Source organism: Rhinolophus sinicus, chromosome 4 (genome assembly GCF_057876585.1).
Source record: "Rhinolophus sinicus isolate RSI-liver-muscle chromosome 4, RSI-T2T, whole genome shotgun sequence".
In the NCBI taxonomy this organism is placed as follows: Eukaryota; Metazoa; Chordata; class Mammalia; order Chiroptera; family Rhinolophidae; genus Rhinolophus; species Rhinolophus sinicus.
Genome location: NC_142504.1, coordinates 47078642 through 47098184, shown reverse-complemented (window position 1 = coordinate 47098184; position 19543 = coordinate 47078642). Strand labels below are relative to the sequence as shown.

Below are 19543 nucleotides of genomic sequence, written 5' to 3'. Positions count from 1 at the left end.
TGTCCCCTCTTCCTTCCCTCCCTTCTTTTCTTGCCATTCGCAGTGTTTCCTCCATTTACATTCCTTTCTCCTAAATAGTGTATTATGTTGCTTTACCTTAAAAAAAAAGTTGTTTCGTAAATTCTAACTCGAAAGCCTGGAAAAGAATCTGTCACTCGTTGTCTTGTACAATATTTGGAAGTAAAATATTAATGGAAGGCAGCTCATCAAAGCTTTTCTTTTCTTTTGTCGCAATTGTCATTCAGCATTTTAATGTTCCTGTGTCAACTTGAGTCTCCATAATGACTATACTTGAAAAAAATACGTTAGGATGTTTTCATTTTTAAACAATAATAAGCAATGCTTCCTACTTGGATAGTATCGCGTGTTCATTGTGCTTTCTTCGGCCTCCAACCTGTAATAAATTTGCCTCCTGCTTCCTACCTCTGAGCTGCAGGAATCCCGCCTTGAGGAGTTCGCGGGCAGTGGGAGGTGAGTGTGCCTAACTTTGGGGGTCTGGACGAGCGGGGTATTAGTTTCCAAGCACACCTTAGAAGTTCTCGGTGCTGAGAAGCGACCGGGGGTTGTAGGGGTCGCACAGCCGAGGGCGGCCCGGCGGCGGTGCGCCCGGGAGCGGGGCGGGGCGGGCTCGGGTTACGGGCGACGCGCCGGGCGCCGCGCCTCCACTGCAGGCAGCGCCTCCTTCGAAAGCCGCGCGGGGAGGCAGAGGCGCGGCGTCGAGGCGGCAGCGGCTCCGGAGCGCGGCGGGGCGGCGGCTCCGCCCAGAGCAGTCCCGGGCAGCGCGGGCCGGTGAGTGCGCGCGGGCGGCCGCGGGGTCGGGGCGTCGGGGGCCGACCTGGGCGCAGAGGCCGGAGGAGCGGGCGCGTCTGCGGCGCTGCGGGCCAGGGGCGACCCCCGCGGAGACGCTCGGTGTCGCCGCCTCTCCTGGCAGTTCTGTCTCCGCTCTGTCTCTGGCTTTCAGTCTTTCCTAAAAATAATAGTCAACCAACGCCTTGCCCACAGCCGCGCTGTCTCTACATCGTGGCAGGAGACTCTCAAGACGTGCGGTCCTTGGCAAACCTCCCGTGAGCCCTCCCGCAGCCGGGGCAGCGTGGGCGCCTTACCCGACGTCTGCAGCTCGGCAGACGTTTGATTCCCTCGGCTTCTCAGGCAGCCCTGTGCTCTGGGCAGCGCTGTTTGCCTAACTTCCCACGCGCCCTGATGCTGCTCCCTACACGCCCTCATCCTGGCCCTGCTGTGGCACGACGCCTTCTTACGTCGTTCTGGCCTGTTCGTATCCCCATGGATTTTCTTAAGAAAAAAACAGTAGGTGTTGTCGCCTTCTCCGGAGGCCAGGCGCTGCCTCCAGGGACGCCGGGGTGGGTCGGCCCGCTTCTGCCTGCGCGGGGGTCCAGTCAGCGCAGCTCCCCCCTCTCCCCAGCGCACCCCACCCCCAGCGCCCCGGGAAAGCATGAACTTCGGGTCTCCGGCACCTCCGTTAACCAAGGGGTTACGAAGAGCCCTCCTGCCCTGAAACTTGGCAGTGGCGGCCTCCTGCCGAAAACCCTTCTCCTTCCTAAGCCCTTATCGTGGTAGGCGCTCTCCCACCATAGATAGCGGTTCTGACGTTCTACGCTCTGAAAGCTCTTGGCATGGGTTTAGTCAAGACCGGTGAGCAGGAACTCCGTTTCCCGGCCCTGACCGCCCCACTGAGTGCGCACTCTGGGCCAGTTCCAGCCTTGGGGGCGCGCTGGGCGGTCTTGGTGACAGTCAAGTCCTCTAAGATGAAAAACAAGGGTCGGCCAACTGTGAAGCAGTCAGGCTGTGAGTGAGGCGGGGAAGTGTCTTTTCCTCGCGGTTATCAATCTGGGGTCTAGAATTTTAAAAATATGAATGGAACAGTTTGTAAGAAAAATGGCAATTTGGGGAGAACGGCTTTTTCTTGTCTGAAAACTGGGAACAATGTACATTAGACATAAATGTGTAATCTAAGGTTAGCTTGGAAAAGGAGGGGAATTTGAAGTATGTGATAGGAAGTACAACTGACCCTCGAACAACACCTGTTTGAACTCTGTGGGTCCACTTGTACACAGATTTTTTTCAGTAAATAGGTACAGTACTGTAAATGCACTTCCTCATGATTTTCTTAATGTTTTTTTCTCTAGCTTACTTCATTGTAAGAATACTGTATATAATACATATAACATATAAAATGTGTGTTAATCGACTGTTTATGTTATGGGTAAGGCTCCAGGTCAACAGATAGCTATCAGTAGTTAAGTTTTGGGGGAGTCAACAGTTATACTTAGATTTTTGACTGCACAGGGGTCGGCACCCCTAACCTCTGCATTGTTCAAGAATCAACTGGGTGACCCTTTTTGAAATGAAATTTGAAATAGGTTTTTGCCAGGCAATCCTAATTGCTGTAGTATTTCTTTGTATCAGAAGAGTTTCAGGCAGGGTGCAGGAGACAGGAGAGAGAAATTCAAACTAATTTGCATTAGAAAGAAACTTAGGGTGAAGAATTCCTAGGTAAGGTTGCTATGGCTGATATCTTAAGTGCACTGCTGGAAAGCACTCTAGTCTATTAGGTAACACCTGAAGCCCCAATTCTGTTACGTAGCATTTCTTTTTTTCTCTCTTTAACTACTCTGAAACTATACAGAGTTACACGTTGCTCATTAATTTATGAGCGATACCAAAAGAATTGACTCAATCCAACAAGTATTTGAGCACCTTCCCTGCATGAGGCGCTTTGCTAAAAGCGGCAGAAAATGGATGATGGAGGAATTTTCCAATTCAAACACCAGCAACAACAGTGGACTGGTTTGTAAGGTTTGCACTGCCTATTCAATTTAAAATCAAAAACATTTGATCTTTAATTTCATTCTGAAGGCCAAGAGTTTCCCCTGGTGTCCTCCTAATCATTTTGTGATTCTTTTCTACCATTGTAAGTAGTTAGCATTTTAGTAATTCCAAAGTAAAAGGTTTTTCTAGGAAGTACAACTTAAATAAGTAGATATGTCCCATTTTTCCTATCATTTGAATTACCATTGAGTTAATAAAGTCAAAATCAGCAAGAAAAATGAGATGATCGGTTTCCTTTCCTTTGGTTTCAAACTAATGGAATCTTGCATGACAGAAGACATGAATAAATTTAATCCTCTGGTGCTTCCCAACCTATTTCATCTAAATCCATCCTTTTGGAGGATAGATCCAGAGGCCAATTTCATACAATCGTTCATTGTAGATACCACCATCAATGTCATCATCTCCCCAACATCACCTTTGAAAAGAGTTGTACTCTATGGAGCTTTGAGGAGGAGACAGGTCTTTTTAAAAATCTGGCCAAAGCTAGGGACTTTGTTGCCAGAAAAAAATGCACACCTATTCAAAATGTTTCATGTCTTTCAAAGGATTTATGGTGCCCAGGAATGAGATGTCAATTTTAGAACAAAGGCAGTGAATTAGTCAGAAGGTAGGTAAATGGAGAAAAAGGAAATGAAGCAAGGATGTGGGTAAATCCACAAATTGAGTGGATATAATTTAATTTAATTTCGAAAGGAATAAATACCTGGCCTTTTGAGTAAGTGTTCTGTGAATGGGGAGTAATAATTGTGTTATTTGTAAAAGACTAAAGACATATTAGTCCCATTGATTTTTAAGTTGGTGAAGATCAGCTTTTATCTTGAAAATTATGAATCTCATTTTTCAAATTTTCTTGTTCTTCTCAAGGAAAGTGCTTCTGAGATGATTTTCCCCTTTCAGGATATTTTCTCACATGCCAACTTTGGTAGCCATGAATTGTTAAGTATGGGGATGGTTGAGTTCAAAATTTGACCTCTCTCTCTCTCTCTCTGTCTCTCTCTCTCTCTCACACACACACACACACATACACACACACACACTAGTAGTTCACATTTTGGAGTGAAATATGTTTATTTATTTTCATTTTTTATTATATAATTACCATTTCAGTGTAAACCACTGTGATAACAGTAGTTGTGTCTTGGGAGAGACTTGGTTGCTATTTGGAATGGACAGCATTAAGAAACATTTTGGACATAACTTCTTTCAAAGAACAAACTAGCAACTGTGAATTAACTTTCCTTTCTTCTATCCCTAGGGACGAGGAGCCAGCTCTTCCTTCTCCAGCTCTCATCCCTACTGATCAAGGTTTCACTAAACTGCCCTAGATCTCCCAGCTGGGGACCCTGTTCCCTGCCCCCTTGTGCTACACGTTGGATCTGAGTAAGTAAAGGGCCCCCTGGAACTAGTAAAATGGGAGAGTAGGTCATAAGTAGTGATGGATTTTACCTGGACCAAAGGATTCCTTAACATGTCCAGAGGCCTGAATCACACTAAGAGAGAGAATGCCAGAACCATCACAGCTTACTCTCCCCTTTTAACTTGGATCGGGATCAGCCTAACTGATCCTTAGATATAAATCAGTTTTGACTTACCTTATCCTTGAGTAACAACTGCTGGGTAGGTGACTGGTCACAACCCTGGAATGTCACTGAGAGAAATGTATGAGATGAGTAAATTAATGGAGATCATGATTTTGATCAATATTCTGCCATTAACTAGGTATGTGATCTTAGGCAAGTAACAAGTCAACTAAATTCTTTGGACCTTAATTTTTCTGTGTGAAAAATTAGAGTGTCATATGGGATTAGTAGTTCTTAATGAATATGAACCACCTGGAGAGTTTGTTTTAAAAAAAAAAAAAACTGGGTCAGAGATTCTGATTTAATTGGACTGGGGCAGGCCCAGACATCTCTATTTTTTTTAAGCACCCCCCCCCCACCAGCCAGGCACACACATACACACACCAGAAGACACTAATGCCTAGCCAGGATTGAGATTTACTGGGTTAAATAATCATTATGGCGTGGTTCTAAGACTGTGTCACCTAAAGATAGAAAGCAGGCCCACAAAATTCCTTTTATACATAATCGGTATACACTATTACATACACTTAATGGTAACCAAGCCTAAACATGCCTTTCTAAGAAGCAGTCCAAATCAATTTCAGTTTACTCAGGGAAGGTGTTGTGCCCCCTCACCAGTTCAGTATTCCCACAATGCTTTGCGAGTTCTCAGCACCCAGTACATTTTGATGGACTGAATTAGGTGTAACTCTGCCTATCCAAGATGATTAGCTGTTCCTGAAGGTCCCTAGAGAGGATTAGCTCTCTTCTCTCGGTATCCATGCCAGTGTTTAATAGCCTATTGAAATTTTCTCCTAGAGGTGATCTGTGACTTGTTGGGGTGGAGGAGAAAGGTGTCAGCAAAGGATAAGTACGATCAGCTTGATCGTTGCTGAAATGTGAGCTTCTGTGTCCAAACTGAGATAAAAAAATGATCCTCACACCTTCTCAAGTAGTTGTAGACTATCGAGTTACCAGAACTGGGATAGGAAAAAAAGAGCACATTGTTTACCTTAATCATTTGTTGGGACTTAATCTCGATGCCGATACATTGTAAATTCTGCAGATGTTCACACCTCGAAAATTATTCTTAGATTTAAAGATATAATTTATTAAATTGTAATCCATGGAATTTATTTCTGTTCATCCTACTCCTTTTTTCTCCTACTCCCTTTATATCCCAAACACTTAGCAGAAGGAAAAAAATAAAAAACAATGTATGTGTGACCATCAGATCAGTAAAAGAGAGATGGATATGAGTTGACAAAAGAGGAAAAGGCTTTAAGGGGAAAATGTAGAAGAAGGGTCAGAAGGCCCGTGGATTACAAGGAGCTACACTTAATTTCTTTATTTTCTCTCTACTATTGGTCTTATAGCTGCTACAAATTTATTCTCAAGCCATCTAAAATTTAGGTAAATCGTTGTATCCCAGCCGCTCTGTGTTGGCAAATATGGGCTTACGCCCATGTGTCCCCTGCAGTCTCCCACACATGGTGCATGGAGTGGGTCTTAATGGGTGAACCAGCGGCCTAGACTACGTGGTCTAATCCAGCATTGACCAGTCGCAGGGCCTGACTTAATTCTAAACAATATCTTACACTGGGGAATATTTTTTCTGAGTGAAAAGCTTCTGGCACCAGACTTCTTTATCTTTGTGTCACAGAAGAACTGTCCTTACCTTGTGTCTAAACTCTGTTGGAGAACTACAGGACCAGCTCAGCCACCACCTCTCCATCCAGCTAGAGCTGGTTGTACTCACTGCCATAAAAAACGTTTTCTAGGACGGGCTTCATTTCATGTGTTTATTGCTGATCATTGTTCCCAAAGATTTAGCAATATTGGGCACATGCTGTGTTGTTGTTTCATAAGTTATTCTTTGCCTACTTCTTAAAATGAATTAAGGGAGAAATAAAGATACTAGGGAAAGATGGATTTTGTCATCACTTTAGATCTAATGAAAAACTTAATTAGTAGTAAACTCAAACACCCAGTTAAGTGTTTATATATAAGCATTTGTCCTCCCACAAATCTAATTTTTGAAGATAGTAAGTATAGTCAGGGTTGTTCGGGTTCATAAGATTACCATTAGTTTGCTTTTTAAATCTTTACTGTCTCAGAACAATTAAATGTTGGAAGATAATTAGAAATGATAATTTTCTTAACTAATCCATTTTGTTGAACACTTTTAATAACAATCACCAAAACTAGCAGTGTTTTTTATGTCTTCCCTCCTTTCTTCCTTGATCCACTCATTTGTTCAACAAATGTCTAATGAATTCCTGTTACGTACCTGTCCTTATGTTGCTTTAAATCTTGTGAAGGAAGGAGTGAACACAGAAAAGAACGAAGTAAAATACAATATGGGTTAGATGTGATGAATGCTATGGAGAAATATAAACCTGGGGAGAAGACAGTGGAGGAGTAGCTGGATAATATTTAAAATAAGGTGGCCTGAGAAAGTGATGTTGAGCATAGACTTAAAGGTGATTAAAAAAAAAAAAGGTATAAAACTACCTGGGTGTGGAGCTTTCTAGCCAACACAAAGTCCCTGAGGCAGGTGTGTGCCTGGCATGTTCACAAAGCAGCAAGAAGGTCTGAGTGTCTGGAGCAGTCACAAGGTGGGAAGTAGAAAGAAATGAAATCAGCACAGAAAGGGGCGGTTTGGGGCAGGCGAGTTGGGGGGCGGGGGCGGTTGCTGAAGATCATACAGGACCTCGTCGGGCCATTTCATTGGGATACTTGTAAGGTGATATGAAGATGGTTTCTTACTGTTTAGTCAAAATAGCAGCCTCGTGTTCTCCTTCCTTCTTTGTTACACCCTCTAGATGTTCTCCAGCTGGCCTTTACCCACTAAATCAATTACCCACAATTCCACCAGCCTGTACCCATTCTTTCCCTGGTGGTTCCTTTTCCCCAAGGCAGGCTATAAAGAGGGATTCAGTCTCCCTTTCTCCTTGCTTTCTGATGTCCTGAAGGTTAGGCCTACCCTTCTGTTTTAAAGAATGTGCTGCTAGGCACTAAAAAATAAAAACTGTGAGTTCCAAGACCAAGAATCATGAGAGAAATTAGTAAATTTAGAAAAAGTATTTTCTTGGTTTATACTGTAGCCTAGACCCAAAGTGGTTACGTTACTGGTGGGATGAATTTAGACTGTTGGGTCTGCACATTATTTAATAAAAATTTGTGTTCGCTTCCAACAATTGAAAAATTAAGAAAGTTTTCATTAAAATGTAGTTTCAAGTTCCCTTTAAAAATTGGATGTTCTATTTATATGAAGTTCTAGAATAGGCAAAACTAATCTATGCAGATAGAAATCAGAACTGAAGCTACCTGCAATGGAGGTGTGGCAGGGGTAGGGACACAGAGAAAATTCTGGACGGTAAAAAGGTTTTATTTATATTAGTCTGAAATGCATGGTATAACTCATGAAACCATACGTTGATCCGTACAGTTCACCATATGTAAATCAAACCTCAATGTAAAGAACATTTAAAAATGGAAGCCAACATTCAGTGAGAGCTGAATCATAGCTGACCAATTTGGGCTTGGCACACGCTCATTCATTCCGGGAAGAATCCTATCCTGGAAACACTCATATAACATGTAGTGGAAGAAAGTGACACCAGTTATACAGAAAAGTCAATGAAGTCATATATATCTTTTTAACCACTCTGAGGGTACTCAGATTTTTTAAAAAAGTTATTTTAATTGATATCCCCTCTGGCATTATTAACTGTTTATCTTGGACATTTTTGATGTTCCTTTATATGGCAGGTTATTATTGCAGATATGTGTGATTAAAAAGATATTGTTTCCATATAACAAAGGCAGACTTCTACTAAGAAAGAGCAAACAGAAAACAGACAAAAAAGATCTTGAAATTGTTTTAATTATTTTTAAAATAAAAGTAATTTATTAGAGGGCTTCAAAGATACAGTTTAAGAAATCTTCTGGAATGCACAACTGTCAAAAAGATGGAGAATATACATGCTGGAAAACAAGCATAGAAAAGCAGTTCAGTAATTACTATACCAGCCTATTGGAGCTCTAGAAAGAGAAAGCAAAGAAAATGGAGGGGAGGAAGTTGACAAAGAAATACTAGGAAAACAATTTCCTGTAGTTGAGGAAAAGTATGAAATAAAAAGTGTCCATCAAATTAGTGGGGGAGGGGAAATCCATACAGGGATAAAATCAGTATAAAATTTCAAAGTCAAAGATACAGAGAGGCTCCTAAAACTTTCTCAAAGGGAAAATAAAGTCACTTAAGATTGACATATAGCTTCTCATCAGTGAACTGAATACTAAACTGTAATGGAGCATTGCCTTCAAAATGATGAGGGAAAATTATTTTGACATTAAAATTCTATTGCCATTAAAATTATCAATTAAGTGTGAGAGTGAAATGCAAGCATTTTCAGACATTCAAAGACTCAGGCCACTTACTTCCAAGTACCCTTTCTGAAACAATCACCTAAGGATATGCTCCAGCAAAATAAGGGTAGAAAAGAAAAAGGAGGAAGATGGGAAATAAAAAAGAATACAACTCCCCAATGCAATTAAAATAAAATCCCAGGCTGACAGATGTGTACCAGGCTTAGAAAGAAATTGATACAAATTAGAACAAGTAGTGAGCTCCAAGAAGAATAAGTGTAAGAAGAATTAAGTAAATTCTATTTAAAAGATAAAACCAGTAATGAACAATATTCACACAGTTCTGAAAATGGGACTTCTAGCAACTGGAGGACTAAGTTGACTCATACATTCCCCCCTCCAGTGCAAACACACAAAAGGAAAGGATAAAGCACAGTTAGGTTCCTTTACCTACTCGGAATCTTAAACACAGTGGGGCCAGTGGCCCTTCCCCTGCCCTCTGAGAATAGAGTTTCCTCTTTAGCACTCACTCTTCTGAAACATTCAAACCAAAGAAGAATATCTCCGAAGGGTCTCATCAGTATGAACTCTTAAAACATGCAGTAGGAAGTGGGAATCTGAGACAAGCTGTTATGTTGCTAGAGGGAAAGGATCTCATTGAATGGATTGCCATTAACAATGGATTTCTTCAACCAGATCAACATGTTATATGCAACTATTGCAGAATTCTGCACTGAAGCAAACTATCCAGTCATGTCTGCAGGTTGAAACTATGAATATCATTGGGCAGATGGTACTAATATTAAAAAGCACAAATGGTACTAATATTAAAAAGGCAATCAAATGTTCTGCACCAAAATACATTGACTATTTGATAACTTTGGTTCAGGATCAACTTGATGATGAAACTCTTTTTCCTGCTAAGACTGGTGTCCCATTTCCCAAAAACTTTATGGCTGTGGCAAAGATAGTTTGACCTAATAACTTCACAGTGAGAAATTCAGGACACAGCCAAATCTGAGGCACTGTGTGACCACTTCTGTTACTGTCATAGAGTCACACTTGGTTATAATATATGGTTATTAACCTGCAGTTTATCAGTTTACTTATTATTCACTTACTGAAGTAAACGATTTAGTCTGTTTCAGATGACAGCATAATGGTTATTAAGAATTTTCACCATTATTTATCAACAAGATTCCACAACAAATTTCCCAATAACACAATCAGGTCTGTCTCATTCTACTTTTATTTTACATATAGAAAAGGTATTTTTAAGTTTCCTTAAGATTTAGAATATTTGTATCACTTTGGATAAACCTTTTAGTTTGAAGTTGTATAGATGTATATCTGTCTTTATAGATAATACATGTATGTATATTTTTTCACAATTCATGATTGCAATTTAAATCATCATATGACATGTATGGGAGTAACCGGAGTTATTTATAAAATGACTTTATTTTTTAAATCTTTATTTGAGATTTTATTCACATATGAACCTATCTAAATGTTTAGGATTGTGTATCAGAAATAAATTTTTTAAGGCATCTAAGGACGGTCTTGTAGATCTTTATTTTGAAATACTTCATTCAGATTAATTTTAATATGTAGCTTTTGGCTGAGAAAAAGAAAACTTGCAAAAATTATGACCAATTTAGGTCTCAAAATCACTATTTTCATTCATGTTTTTCTTTCAGAGGCCTTGAAATTCTGGATAGGAAAATGGAAGAAAGTACTAAGAGTACATGATATTTTGTTTGTTTCCTTTTTTAAAAAAAATTACTTCTATATATTTTTATTGTGACTTGAGACTTAGTTAAGACTACTGTAGAAATGTACAAACTTTATCCTAATAAGGATAAAACTTAAGGAAAACTTAGGATGAGCAGCAAGTGCAAGCTCATACTAAGCACATCCCTTAGGAGTTTCTGAGTGGAATACAGATTCCAGGGTGTGAGGATGGGGTCGTACCATTCAAAGCTGGAAAGAAGACATGGCCTCAAGGCCAGGGAAACAGGAAACCACTCCCCACCCCTTATTTAATATGAGCTCACAATTTTTAAAATCTATAAACCACCATCAAAGAGTATGAGCAAACAAAACAAATACAGCGGTACCTCGGTTTTCGAACGTCTCTGTTGACGAACATTTCGGTTTATGAATGCCGTAAACCCTGAAGTAAATGCTTCGGTTTTCAAACACGTCTCGGAAGTCGAACATGTCACACGGCTTCCACTGAGTGCAAGATCCTGAGGCCTAGCTGTCGGCTGTTTTCCAACCTTTCAGAACTCAAACGGTCTTCCAGAACGTATTACATTCGAAAACCGAGGTACCACTGTGGAAGAATCAGATCCCCAAGAATTTAAAATAATGGAAATGTATGAACAAACTAATAAGTGTGTTAAAAATTATTAAAGGGATAAAAAGAATGGAAAACCAAAGGGAAAGTAGTACACTATAAAAAAGAACAGCATATTTCAAAAAGGAGATATAAAATTAAAAATATAAACATTGAATTGTGTTTAATTAAACAACATATTAGAGGCAAAGTTTGATTAGTAATAAACTGGAGGCCAAATCTGAGAAAACTATCTGGAATCAGCCCACTGAGATAAAAAGATGGAAAAGATGAGAGATTAAAAGACACAATGATAGAATGAGAAGCTCTAATGAACGTCTAATAGAAATTCCAGAAGAAGAGAATAGAGGATGAATTAGCCTATATTGGTTACATAAGTAAACCAATTAAAATAGTAATATAATCTGGCAAAAAATAGTAGGGAGTAGTAGACGTAAATATTCATTTTTCATGGTAAGCATTTATAGATAATGTCTAAATTTGATAAATCAAAAAAAAGCCATATAATTATATTACTTAGAGCAGTGGTTCTCAATCCTAGAGATTTGGCCGTTGGGTGTTGCTAGCATTTAGTGTCAGAGACAAAGATGCTAAATGCACAGAACAGATCCACACAAGTCCCACCCAAAATACTAATAGCTGATTTCAAGTTAAAAATAAACCCACGGAAGAACTAAAAACAAAAATGATTTTAAGAAAATGGTTGCTTTAGGGAATAGAGCTAGAATTGAGGAGAAGTGGGAGAGGGAACTGTTTCTTTTTCTGATTAGCCCTTCCATAATACTTGCAGTTTTTTCGTGTGTGTATTATTTTGACCCAAGTTATTATTTTAGGAAAAGAAATGACTGGTAAACCAGTAGATTCTTCTTCCATTTTCACTTAAAGTAGAGAACTTTTCTTATTAAAATATCTGTCATTCAAACTTAAGCACCAATTTGAATTACTGAAATTTTTACTCCAAAGAAGATTCTGGAGGCATATCTTGTGAGTATTAATGGTCTTTCAAGTGTTCCTAGTTGGAAAATAAATCTTGCAATTTCTCAACTTATGCCATCGCAACAAATTAGTGCTGGAAGGGGTTCCGTTTCTTTAATGGAATTGAAACGTTTTTGCATGGCGTGATGGTTTTGATCAGTAGTTCCATACAGGACAAAGGAGGGTGGGAATATAGTCAAATAACTAGAGCATAAGACTTCAAATTGGAACCTGTACCTGCCTTTTACGGTCCTATAAGACCTGGTCCTATTTGACCTCTCCAGTTCCATTTCCTATAACCACCCAAAACACAATGCTTTTGAGTGCTTTTGGTATTCTATGAACATTTCCTATTGATTTTTACCTTTCACTTCTCTGTGCAGAATCACATGCCCTTGCTCTTGCCTTCTACCCATTATTTGAGAGCACTTGGAATTCAGTATCCTCTCTGAGGCCTTCCTTGACTTGTAGTCTTGCTTTTCATTTTGTTAAGATCGCCATGCTTCATAAACACCAAATCACAACAAGTGGGAATACATGGCTATAATTAATATAACTTAGATAAAATTAGATAAAAATTTTGACATAATTACTCTCATACACAGTTAATGAGGCATCATGCATAAGAGCATGATTTCTGAAGTGAGCAGACCTAAATTACAGTCCAATCCCATGGGAGCCACAGATTCTTCATCCGAAAAATGTGGCTAATTCTTACCTTGCATGGATGCTGTGATTGTTTAATTGCATAGTCTCAATAAATGCTAACTACTATAATTATGTTTAACTGTTATTGTATATAAGTAAGCTCATTTAAATGTCTACCATTCATCTTATTTTAAGCCAATTTGTAGTTTTTATGTGCTCACTTTGTAAGTTACCTAATACTTAAAATGAACATTAGCATTATTTAAATATGAAGTATTTTTTATTACTATCACACACATAAACTCACACAGATAAAAAACAAAATCTCACATATAATAGCAAAAATCTGGAAATAGCCTGTATCTAATAATAAGGAAAGTAGTTAACTAAATCATGGTACATATATATTAGAAAATATGCAACTATTAAAAATTATGCTTCTGAAATTATTTATTGACATGGCAAAACGTTTATGACATAATGTTAAGTTAAAAAGACTTTAATGCAAAATTGTTAAGACAGTATCTCAGCCATGTAGATATACATTATATATGTACAAATGTATGCATTTATAATATACATTTAATATGTATCGCTTAAGCATTAGAAAAATGGAAATTTTTCAAATTTTCACAGTGGTCCTATATTACTTTTAGAATAAGAAGGGGGGAAGTAACAGGATTTATATATCAAAGGCCGTTGATCTCATTTCCTAAATGTCCGTATTTTCTTTCCGACACTCTCTTGTTCCCATCCTCCAAATTGTATGTTCCCCTGTATGGAATTTAGGTCTGCTCACTTCAGAAATCATGCTCTTATGCATGATGCCTCATTAACTGTGTATGAGAGTAATTATGTCAAAATTTTTATCTAATTTTATCTAAGTTATATTAATTATAGCCATGTATTCCCACTTGTTGTGATTTGGTGTTTATGAAGCATGGCGATCTTAACAAAATGAAAAGCAAGACTACAAGTCAAGGAAGGCCTCAGAGAGGATACTGAATTCCAAGTGCTCTCAAATAATGGGTAGAAGGCAAGAGCAAGGGCATGTGATTCTGCACAGAGAAGTGAAAGGTAAAAATCAATAGGAAATGTTCATAGAATACCAAAAGCACTCAAAAGCATTGTGTTTTGGGTGGTTATAGGAAATGGAACTGGAGAGGTCAAATAGGACCAGGTCTTATAGGACCGTAAAAGGCAGGTACAGGTTCCAATTTGAAGTCTTATGCTCTAGTTATTTGACTATATTCCCATCCTCCTTTGTCCTGTATGGAACTACTGATAAGAAATGACTGGTAAACCAGTAGATTCTTCTTCCATTTTCACTTAAAGTAGAGAACTTTTCTTATTAAAATATCTGTCATTCAAACTTAAGCACCAATTTGAATTACTGAAATTTTTACTCCAAAGAAGATTCTGGAGGCATATCTTGTGAGTATTAATGATCTTTCAAGTGTTCCTAGTTGGAAAATAAATCTTGCAATTTCTCAACTTATGCCATCACAACAAATTAGTGCTGGAAGGGGTTCCGTTTCTTTAATGGAATTGAAACATTTTTGCATGGCATGATGGTTTTGTACTGAATGAATGAATACATGGGGACCGAAGGCTTTGAGAAATGGAGTAGGTTAAAGGAAATAAGTGTGAGATGATTAAAAAGGTAATAATAAATATCTATTGAGTACCTTCTTCTAAGTGTTTTATATTTCTTACATCAGCCCTCAGTGCAGGATTGGCACTGTGAGGATTGGCTAGACAAATTATGCAACATCCGTACAGTGGCATGCTATGCAGCTATTTAAAAAATAAATGAATGAGGAACTCGTTTGTACTGATGTTGTTAAGTGAAAAAGCGAGGTGCGGAATGGTATTAAGTCATGCCACCATTCATGGGAAGAAGATTATATACTCAGATCTGCTTGTGTATAAAATATCTCTGGAAAGACACACAGGAAACTGACACCCTAGTTGCCTCCCAGCCATGGAATGGAAGTGAGAACTTGAATTCTTTTTACACATGAATTTTTGAGCCATGTGAATGTTAGTGATTTAAAGAGACAATTAAATAAAAATAAATAAAAATCATTAATCCCATTTAGAAATGAGCAACCTGAGTTTGAGGGAAATTAGGTACCCTGCCCATACTAGTAATAATAATAGTCACAACTATTGAACGTTTACTGTGTACCAGGCCCCGTGATAATATTTTAGAAACATTTTCTAATTTATTCCTCACAAATCCATAATGAGGTTTGTTTTTATTATTTTTTATTTCAGTGTTATAGCTGAAGAGTCTGCAGAAAACATATGATTTATTTTCCAGTCCAGGACACTTGGAAGTAATGATTACTCTGGGACAAGTATAAGCTAGGACTTATGGTCACCCTACTTAGGTCACATAACTTGCCAGATGTCCTATCATTATGGCAGAAGCCAGACTGGAACTCACTGAGGTCTGAGTGCCTCCACAGCCTATACTCCTGACTGCCATTTACAGTGAAACAAATGAAGGGACAGAAAGCTTACAGATCGTGCAAAAGGCACACAGCTGTGAGGTGCCAGTGCCAGTGCCAGCCTCCAAACACAGTCCTTCTGAACCCAAAGCCTACCTTAGGATGTTGCCTTTCTCATTACTAATCTAAGAATCCTTTGCTAGAGGAAAATAAAAATAAAAGAAGAGGGCAAGGATGGGCCCCAATATTTAGCCTCAGGCTAAATACTCAGTCACCCACCTCTCAGATATACTCAGTGATCATTCAATCAACAAACGCCTGGGAGCCTGCTGCATGCCGGGCTGTGTGCTGGATGTGCAGAGACCATCGTCCTGCCCTCACAGAGCTTACAGTCTACATTCAGGACCAACTTGCATAGATTTTAGGGCCTTTGGCTCTTCCTGCATATTTGGCCACTGCAATTAATCAATGATTATTAATAAGGAAAAAAAGGTAATATATCCTAGCTATGTTAAGAGTCCCAGAAGTTTAGAGAAGAGGAAGCAGCTTTTTCAAATTGCTTTTAGGAAAAGGCTGATAAAGTCATTAAGTGAAAAATAACTATGTCCAAGGAGGTTGAAAATTCAAGAGTCTAGGAAAAAAAATTTTTTCTGGATTATAATTCATGAAGCCTTTTCTATATGCTATATACATTATAGAAAAGTTTGTATCCTGTTGCCCTGGGAAGCGTAGAAAAATGTCCTAATAGATAACATTTCTGTCTGTTAGTTGTTCATGGTGACACCCATAGAGAAATTAGGTGAAAGATGTAGTTAAGTTTGGGCATGCACTTGTATACTTGGAGAACTAACAAGCATGAACTAACATGCATTACTAGAGTTATAAATATGTAAGTTAATTACTTTGACTAGATGGGTGGATGCTGTAACTAAGACTATCTCACTTCTGATACCTCCAGTCCATGGTGAAGAAGACTCACTCACTTTCAAACTTAAAACAAAGAAGAGCATTATTGAACTGCTGGGGGGGGGGGGGGGGGAGGTTCTTAGTTTCAGACAACTGAGTCCATCCTAGTTAGTTTAAGCACCAAGACTTAATCGGCATTTTGAACAAACTTGCCTAATACTAGTCTCAGAATGTTGTCCCTGGAAATATTACTTAAAGATGAAGAAACTAAGACCCAGAGAGGCTAGTTATTTTTCCATATTTATTCAGCAAGCATTTGTGAGGCCTGTGTAGAAGTCACTGTGTAGAAATCACTAGCATTGGGTTCCTGCTTTCGTGGAGCTCACAGTCTGGTTTCCAAACTGGTTGTCAGTCAGTCTCTCTCCATGAGCTTTCAAAAATACAGGTTCCCGAATTACCATATTAGAGTCCTGAAGGGCCTGGAAATCTGTGGTTCCCAGCTCCCCAAATGATTCTGGTGTGCTTCTCAGGATGGAATCTCCTGATAGAGTTGGCCCTGTCATAACAGCGTAGAATGGCTCAGGTGCTTGAGGTGAAGAACTAGGGCCAGACCCTGACCTTGACCTCCAATTCGGAGCATCGTCCACAAAACCATAGTGAATCTCCATAATTCTTGTTTTTAATCTGGAGTTTAAAATGTTGCTGCTGTTTTGTTATAATTTGTGGTTATAAATATCTGTGCCTTTAAAATTTGATGACTACTTTGAATAGGAAACAAGTTTTGGGCTTTGAGAATATTTTTGGATACATCACTTACCCCCAAGTGAGTGTAGTTGAGTCCATTTTCTCACCTTCAAAGTGAAGGAGTTAAATTGAATGATCTCCAAGAAATCTATGATGAAGGATGTTCTAAAGCTATTTTGAAATCCCTTCTTTTATAGCTGTGGAAAATAGGACTTGAACCTCTAGGTTAATTTGATTTTCTGTCAATTAGTATTTTTGTTGGAGGATTAACCAGAAGATTTGTCTCTTTAGACCATCTCAGAAGTGACCTTTCTCATGTGAGGGTTTGCTTTACAACTTGGTGATTTATATTATAATTTCAGTCAGCACACTGGAAGCTCATTATCTGTCAGATAAGAGTACAGTCATTTGGTCTCCTTTATTGGTCCCTTGGTTATTTTGCCTTCTTCAATAAAGTGGTTATTGATAGGCTTCAGGGCTTTAATTACTTAATCATTGTTGATGAGCATTGAAAGTTCCCCCAAAAGACAGCCTTTTGTTGTAATATCCTCTTCTTTCCAGTCCTTGCCCTTCCCAGCAGTCCTTTCCTTTCCCACTTAAGACATCTCTAAATTACCAAACAGTGATCTCAATAAGGACATAGACAATGGCCAGGTCCTTACACCTCAAAAATATCTGAGAATCCCCTCTTTACTCTGAGTGCCTAACCTCCTTCCAGTTGCCAGATTTATCAAAGAGGAATATAAGACACCCAGTTAAAGTTGAGATAAAGAATAGGGTTTTAATACAAGTATGCCCCATGCAATATTTGGCATATACTTATACTGAAAAATTATTTGTTGCTTATCTGACATTCACATTTAACTGGACATCCTATATTATATTTGACTACCCTACGGAGACTGCATACCCTTAATGGCATCCTAAATCCATCTAACGTTTTGAGATCTAAATTTCTTTGAGATTGGCTCCTAAGTTAAATGCTATGTGGATGATGTGTTTGTAACAACTAAGACTGCAGGTGCCTGAGGTGTCGTGGATATTCCACTGCCCACCCACACATAGCTCCCTTTTGCTGTGCCAACATACGAATACAAACAAGACTTTGCTTGAATAAAACATAAGCTAAGGGGCCGGCCTGGTGGCTCAGGCGGTTAGAGCTCCGTGCTCCTAACTCCGAAGGCTGCCGGTTTGATTCCCACATGGGCCAGTGGGCTCTCAACCACAAGGTAGCCAGTTCGATTCCTCGACTCCTGCAAGGGATGGTGGGCTGCGCCCCCTGCAACTAGCAACAGCAACTGGACTAGGAGCTGAGCTGCGCCCTCCACAACTCAGATTGAAAGGACAACAGCTTGACTTAGAAAAAAGGCCTAGAAGTACACACTGTTCCCCAATAAAGTCCTATTCCCCTTCCCCAATAAAATCTTTAAAAAAAAAAAAAAAAGTAAGCTAGGTATTTTTCTCTTTTGCAATATTTTATTAAATATTTCAAAGATACCTCTAAGCAAAGACAGTAGTATAGTGACTGCATTACACACAATCTATTTACACCCTAGTCAGTTTTTTCTTTTTGTTTAGTTGGGTAGGTGGGTGGGTGGGTGGGGGTGTTTACACTGCCATCCCCTAAATCAGTGGAGAGTTTTTAAGCTCTCAATCCTGCCTGCCTCCCGAACCAATGAAATCGGAATCCCTGGCAGTAGCGTCAGGCATCAGTACTAGTTAAAGCTGCCCACGGGCTTCCAATATGTAGCCAGGACTGAGGACCAACTACCTAAATGAAAATGGCAAATTCAAAGAACCATATTTACTGCTAACTCATGTCCTTGTATTTCAAATTCCTCTTCAAAATTGATTTCAGGTACTTTTCAGTAAGCATATGACATTATATCATAGTATGTTTATTATGTTATATTGTATTATGCTATAGCATATCACATAAAGATTACTTTTTAAGAAGGATCTCATCTGGCTTTAATCATGTCACTGACTCATTATTAATTTTCTAAAAGTGTATAATTGTCTTTTGCTTCAAATGCTCCTTTGTGATTTTCTTATGTGTTTTTTGTATGCATTTCTCTGTCTCTCTTAGGTTATAAACCTGTGGTTCTTAACTCTACTCATTAGGATAATCTTAGAATGTTTGTGAAAACTGTTCCTCTGGCCCCTCGCAGAGGCTCTGCTCTAATTGGTCTGGTGTGGAGCCCAGGCACTGTCGTTTTCTAAAAGCACCCGAGGAGATTCTGGTTTCAGGTAGAATTGAAAGCCAGTATTTTTAAATATGTCAAATACCTACCTAGCAGATCCTCTGAATTTCCTGGGGAAATTTTAAAACATACATCTAATTGCCCTGATTAGTGAAGTAGAAGGAATTTTAAGAGGTTCTAGGAGGAGGAGAAATGAGGGGTTGACAAATGGCCGTCAGAGTAATGGATGTAAATGAGGAATTCCTGTCAGGGATGCCAAAGGACTTTTGAGAAGAAGGATAAGGATGTCTGATATTTTAGAAATGTTTTATTTCCTCAGCTACACTTCAGTGTAAACCTATTCCATTGCTCTGAAATCTTCAGAGAAGGCTGCCACACGGGGGTACAGCAACATACAACACATGCCCACACCCACATGGACTGAATGTCCACTGTTCAGGCCCCACCATGGAAATTCTAATTCAG

The 19543-nt window shown here is 39.1% G+C and overlaps 1 protein-coding gene and 1 pseudogene across 1 annotated transcript in view; both read left to right on the top strand.

Moving 5' to 3' along the window:
* The first annotated feature begins 697 nt into the window (after positions 1-697).
* Positions 698-19543, top strand: part of SLC26A5 (solute carrier family 26 member 5) — a 56127-nt gene continuing 37281 nt past the window's right edge. The window contains exons 1-2 of the mRNA XM_074340620.2: positions 698-789; positions 4106-4230. The gene's annotated coding sequence lies outside the window, so the exon portion shown is untranslated. The remainder of the gene's footprint in view (positions 790-4105; positions 4231-19543) is intronic.
* LOC109454146 (MOB kinase activator 1A pseudogene) lies at positions 1632-9759 on the top strand (annotated as a pseudogene).